Below are 6,192 nucleotides of genomic sequence, written 5' to 3'. Positions count from 1 at the left end.
TATTGGTATAGACACAGACAGGTCAATCAATGTAATAGAACTGAAGACCTAGACATAAACCCACATATCTATGGACACTTGATCTTTGATAAAGAAGTCAAAACTATACAGTTGAAAAAAGAAACAATCTTCAACAAAGGACATCGATCTATTTGGTTGTCTTCATGTAAAAGAATGAAAACAGATCCATACATATTAACTTGCACAAAGCTCAAGTCTGCTTGGATCAAGGACCTCAAAATAAAACCAGATACACTAAATTTAACAGAAGAGAAAATGTAAAAGCCTCAATCTCGTTGGCACATGGGAGAATTTCCTCAACTGAGGAATTTTGAACGGCAAAGAAGTATTTAAATGGTCAACATCCTTAGCCACTAGGGAGGTGCAAAACAAAATAATCCTGAGATTCCAACATATACCAATCATACAGCCTAAGACGAAAAATTGAAGTGACAGCATATGTTGGCTAGGATGTGGAAAAAAAAGGAACATTACTCCATTGCTGATGGGAGTATAAACTGGTTCAAACATTCTTGAAATTAATCTGGACGTTCCTCAGAATATTGGAAATAGTTCTACCTGAAGACCAAGCTAAACCACTCCTGGGAATATACCCCAAACATATTCCACCCTATCTCAAGGAAATATATACAAACAGCCTTATTTGTATTAGCCAGAAGCTAGTAACAGCCAAGATGTCCCTCAGTGGATTAATGGATATGAAAAATAGGGTTCATTTGCACTATTCACCTGTTAACATGGGGATATCATGAATTTTGCTGGCAAATGAATGGAACTTGAAAATGTCATCCTGAGTTGTATAACACAAACCCAAAAGGACATATAGGCTATGTGCTCACTGATAAGTGGATATTAGCCAACTATTTGAGAATACCAATGATATAGCTCATACCCCATATGAAGCTTAATAAAAAGCAAGACACAATTATGAATGTTTCAATCCCAGTTAAAAGGGTAGGACAATATAATCACAGGAGGCAGGAGAGTGAGGGGCCTGGGTAGGCAAGGGGAGTAGAAAGTAAAGAGAAATAGGGGTGCATGATTATTTATGTGGGGAGACAGGAGAGAAGCCCAGAATGCCAGAAGTATAAATACAAATATACAGCAGTATGTGGTGATGTCAGGACACCAGGGATGTGACTGGCATCAAGGATCTAATGGGGATAATATTAGGTGAAATAACCAAGAGTGGGGAGATAGAGATGACTCTGAGTTGAGGCCCATCTCAAAATTTTGACCCAGAATTCTTCCTGTCTAAATGAAATACAGAGACAAAAGTGGAGCAGAGACTAAAGGAACAGCCTCCAGTGACTGACCTGACTTGTGATCCATTTCATGAGGAGGCACTACACCTGAACACTATTGCTGATGCCATGTTGTGCTTTTCTGATAGGAGAATGGCATAGCTGTCCTCTAAGTGGCTATACCAGAACCTGACTGAGACAGATGCAGATTCTTATACCCAACCATTTGACTGAGGTTGGGAAAACCTATGGAAGAGTTATGGGAAGTACTGAAGAAATGCAACCCCATAGAAAGAAAAATTATATCAACTAACCAGATCCCTCAAAGCTCAGAAAGGCTAAGCCACCATCCAAAAATCATAAGTGCCCTGGTCCATGTATATCTTGCTACATATGTAGCAAAGGACTGCCTTTTCTGGCCTCAGTGGGAGGGGACACAATTGGTCTATTTGGAGACTTAATGCCCCAGAGAAGGGGGATGCTAGAAGGATGAATTGGGAGTAGGTATCTGTATAGAGACGTACCATCTTATAGGCAAAGGAGAGGGGCTATGCGGTGGGGCCTTATGGAGGGGGGCATTGGAATATGGACAACATTTGGAATGTAAATAAATAAAATAATGAATAAAAAATCCCTATTTAACTGTCTACTATAAAGTTTCAACAATCACATTTCAATATTGTGTAACTTATCAAACAATTTACATACAGTGCTGTAGTATATTACTATTTAACTCAAGTAACCTATGTTTGAATTAACTTCAGTACTACTAGTATAAGTATCCATGTATAATTTCCACAAAGAATTTATGAATGTACTTAAATAAACATGATTGCATAACAAAAGGGAGAGAGAGAATGAGAGAGAGAGAGACAGAGACAGAGACAGAGACAGAGACCAAGATGTTAATAAGGATACCACAAAAACAAAAACAAAAACAAAGAGAATTTCTCTAAAATAATAAGGTAAAGCAAGAAGTTACTGTCAATAGACATTCAGTAAGATATTGCCTGTGTTGGATCTTAGATTTCAGCACAAACTTAATGAGCTTAGTGAAATAAATTTCTGTTACTCACTACACAGCAAGTTGCATATGGTATATATGACTAATAACTTTTTTATTAAGGTATAATTTTTTATTTTTTAAAGATTTATTTTATTTATTTATTCCATTTATATAAGTACACTGTTGCTGTCTTCAGACACACCTGAAGGGGACATCGGATCCCATTATGGATGGTTGTGAGCCACCATGTGGTTGCTGAGAATTGAACTCAGGACCTCTGGAAGAGCAGTCAGTGCTCTTAACCGCTGAGCCATCTCTCCAGCCCGACTAATAACTTTTTCTTTTTTTTTTTTTTTTTTTTTTTTTTTTTTGGAGTTGGGGACCGAACCCAGGGCCTTGTGCTTGCTAGGCAAGCGCTCTACCACTGAGCTAAATCCCCAACCCTCAACTAATAACTTAATAATTGGAATTGGTAGGGCTATGGAGATGACTTGCCCTCCTATCCAGTTTCTCTGGTTAATCCACCCCACTATGGCTGCTGTGATGTTATCAAACCTACATTCTGTAACTTTTGGTATGCCACAATGGTTTGAAGAAACAGAAGCCATCTCAGATCCTTTGAAATTTCTGTTGCCTGAATGTTCTCTGGACAAGATATACAAGGACTGGTGCTTTTTATTGGCATTAAGTACATACATATGATTCCCAGTAGGATCTCTAGATACATTTTTTAATAACAAGTTGAGTTGACAATTCTTACTTACCACTGGCCTGAAAAAGTGAAAGAGAGGGAATAAAAAGCTATTTTCAATATCATAGTGAATAACCGAATGATATTCATGGATGTCAGAGAAATTAAAACTCCTAATTTGGGAGGAAAATTATTGTATATTGGACATGTTATATATAAATTCCTTTCAATATGAAGGTAACTTCAAGTCTAAGTATTTCAATGAAGTATTTCATGTAAGAGTAAAAGAAAGTTACTGTTTATTTTTTTAAGTGTTTAAGAATGTATTCCTAAAGGTAAAGTGCTTCTAATATAGTACTAGGCCCAGTTCACAACATTCAGATGTAAAAAAGGGCATTATGGATATTCATTGTGAATAGAATAGGGGGATTTCTACAGGCCCATACTGTTGGTATTAGGCCCACCAGAAAGGATTTCTACTAAATTCTTTTGCATTCTACAATCTGGTAAACAAACAGCAAAGAGGCACATGATACCATTCATTGACTCCAAACTTCCCCATCTTCAGAGCTGTGATAGAAAAACTGAGCTATTTACAATCAAAGGTGCTTTTTTATATAACTGAGCTAAGGAGAGGTTTTAAAGAAATCTGCCTATGAGTTTTTCAATATTTAATATACAATGCATGTCTTAGGAAGTAGAAACAGCCTATCGAATATAATAAAAGGAGTAAGTAATAAATTATTAGATTTCCTCAAAGGAATGGCCACATTTACACCAAAGAAAGGAAAGAGGAATATACATTTCTGTTTTAAGATACAGAAAACAGCTAGAAGTATGATCTACCATCAACTTGTAAAATAAGTCAAGAATAACTGAGCAAGATACCACAATCTCTCTTTTATATCCTTAACTTTAAACCCTGTAGACAGGATTTATAATCTATAGCCAGAACCACATGACCAAATATAACAAGTTCTGCAGCCTGCTGAAGCTGGATCATCATCCCTTGATTAGAATATATTTTGACTACCTTTCTGTTTTCAATGGCTTAGTTCACTGCCTAAAGTTGACTCTCTTGGGATTTGTGCCTCAGACCAGGGTGGCCTCAAACTCAGACAACTGTCTAGCTCTTTCTTCGACCTAGGATTAAAAACATACACCACTACACCAGACCCTAAGTTTTTCTTTAAAGAAATCATCTTAACTTTTCTCTGCTTATTTTTTCAAGTTGTTCAGTTATTAAGAACAAGGATGTCTCAAAGGACCAGTAAATATCTTCAACAAAATCATAGAAGAAAACGTCCCTAACCTAAAAAAAGAGATACCCATAAGCATACAAGAAGCCTACACAACTCCAAATAGATTGGACCAGAAAAGAAACACCTCCTGTCACATAATAGTCAAAACACCAAACGCACAAAATAAAGAAAGAATATTAAAAGCAGTAAGGGAAAAAGGTCAAGTAACATATAAAGGCTGACCTATCAGAATTACACCAGACTTTCCGCCAGAAAGTATGAAAGCCAGAAGATCCTGGACAGATGTCATACAGACCCTAAGAGAACACAAATGCCAGCCCAGGTTACTGTATCCTGCAAAACTCTCAATTAACATAGATGGAGAAACCAAGATATTCCATGACAAAACCAAATTTACACAATGTCTTTCTACAAATCCAGCACTACAAAGGATAATAAATGGTAAAGCCCAACATAAGGAGGCAAGCTATACCGTAGAAGAAGCAAGAAACTAATCGTCTTGGCAACAAAACAAAGAGAAGAAAAGCACACAAACATAACCTCACATCCAAATATGAATATAACAAGAAGCAATAATCACTATTCCTTAATATATCTCAACATCAATGGACTCAACTCACCAATAAAAAGACATAGCGTAACAAACTGGATACGCAACGAGGACCCTGCATTCTGCTGCCTACAGGAAACACACCTCAGAGACAAAGACAGACACTACCTCAGAGTGAAAGGCTGGAAAACAACTTTCCAAGCAAATCGTTAGAAGAAGCAAGCTGGAGTAGCCATTCTAATATCAAAAAATAAAATCAATTTTCAACTAAAAGTCATCAAAAAAGATAAGGAACGACACTTCATATTCATCAAAGGAAAAATCCACCAAGATGAACTCTCAATCCTAAATATCTATGCCCCAAATACAAGGGCACCTACATACGTAAAAGAAACCTTACTAAAGCTCAAAACACACATTGCACCTCACACAATAATAGTAGGAGACTTCAACACCCCACTCTCATCAATGGACAGATCATGGAAACAGAAATTAAACAGAGACGTAGACAGACTAAGAGTCTGAGCCAAATGGACTTAACAGATATTTATAGAACATTCTATCCTAAAGCCAAAGGATATACCTTCTTCTCAGCTCCTCATGGTACTTTCTCCAAAATTGACCATATAATTGGTCAAAAAACGGACCTCAAAAGGTACAGAAAGATAGAAATAATCCCATGCTTGCTATCAGACCACCACGGCCTAAAACTGGTCTTCAATAACAATAAGGGAAGAATGCCCACATATACGTGGAAATTGAACAATGCTCTACTCAATTATAACCTGGTCAAGGAAGAAATAAAGAAAGAAATTAAAGACTTTTTAGAATTTAATGAAAATGAAGGTACAACATACCCAAACTTATGGGACACAATGAAAGCTGTGCTAAGAGGAAAACTCATAGCGCTGAGTGCCTGCAGAAAGAAACAGGAAAGAGCATATGTCAGCAGCTTGACAGCACACCTAAAATCTCTAGAACAAAGAGAAGCAAATATACCCAGGAGGAGTAGAAGGCAGGAAATAATCAAACTCAGAGCTGAAATCAACCAAGTAGAAACAAAAAGGACCATAGAAAGAATCAACAGAACCAAAAGTTGGTTCTTTGAGAAAATCAACAAGATAGATAAACCCTTAGCCAGACTAACGAGGGGACACAGAGAGTGTATCCAAATTAATAAAATCAGAAATGAAAAGGGAGACATAACTACAGATTTAGAGGAAATTCAAAAAATCATCAGATCTTACTATAAAAGCCTATATTCAACAAAACTTGAAAATATGCAGGAAAAGGACAATTTCTTTTTTTTTTTTTTTTTTTTTTGGTTCTTTTTTTCAGAGCTGGGGACCGAACCCAGGGCCTTGCGCTTCCTAGGTAAGCGCACTACCACTGAGCTAAATCCCAGCCCCGAAAAGGAC

The sequence above is a fragment of the Rattus rattus genome, chromosome 10 (genome assembly GCF_011064425.1).
Source record: "Rattus rattus isolate New Zealand chromosome 10, Rrattus_CSIRO_v1, whole genome shotgun sequence".
Taxonomy (NCBI): Eukaryota; Metazoa; Chordata; class Mammalia; order Rodentia; family Muridae; genus Rattus; species Rattus rattus.
The sequence above is the reverse complement of the archived record's forward strand: the minus strand, read 5'-3'. Positions refer to the sequence as shown.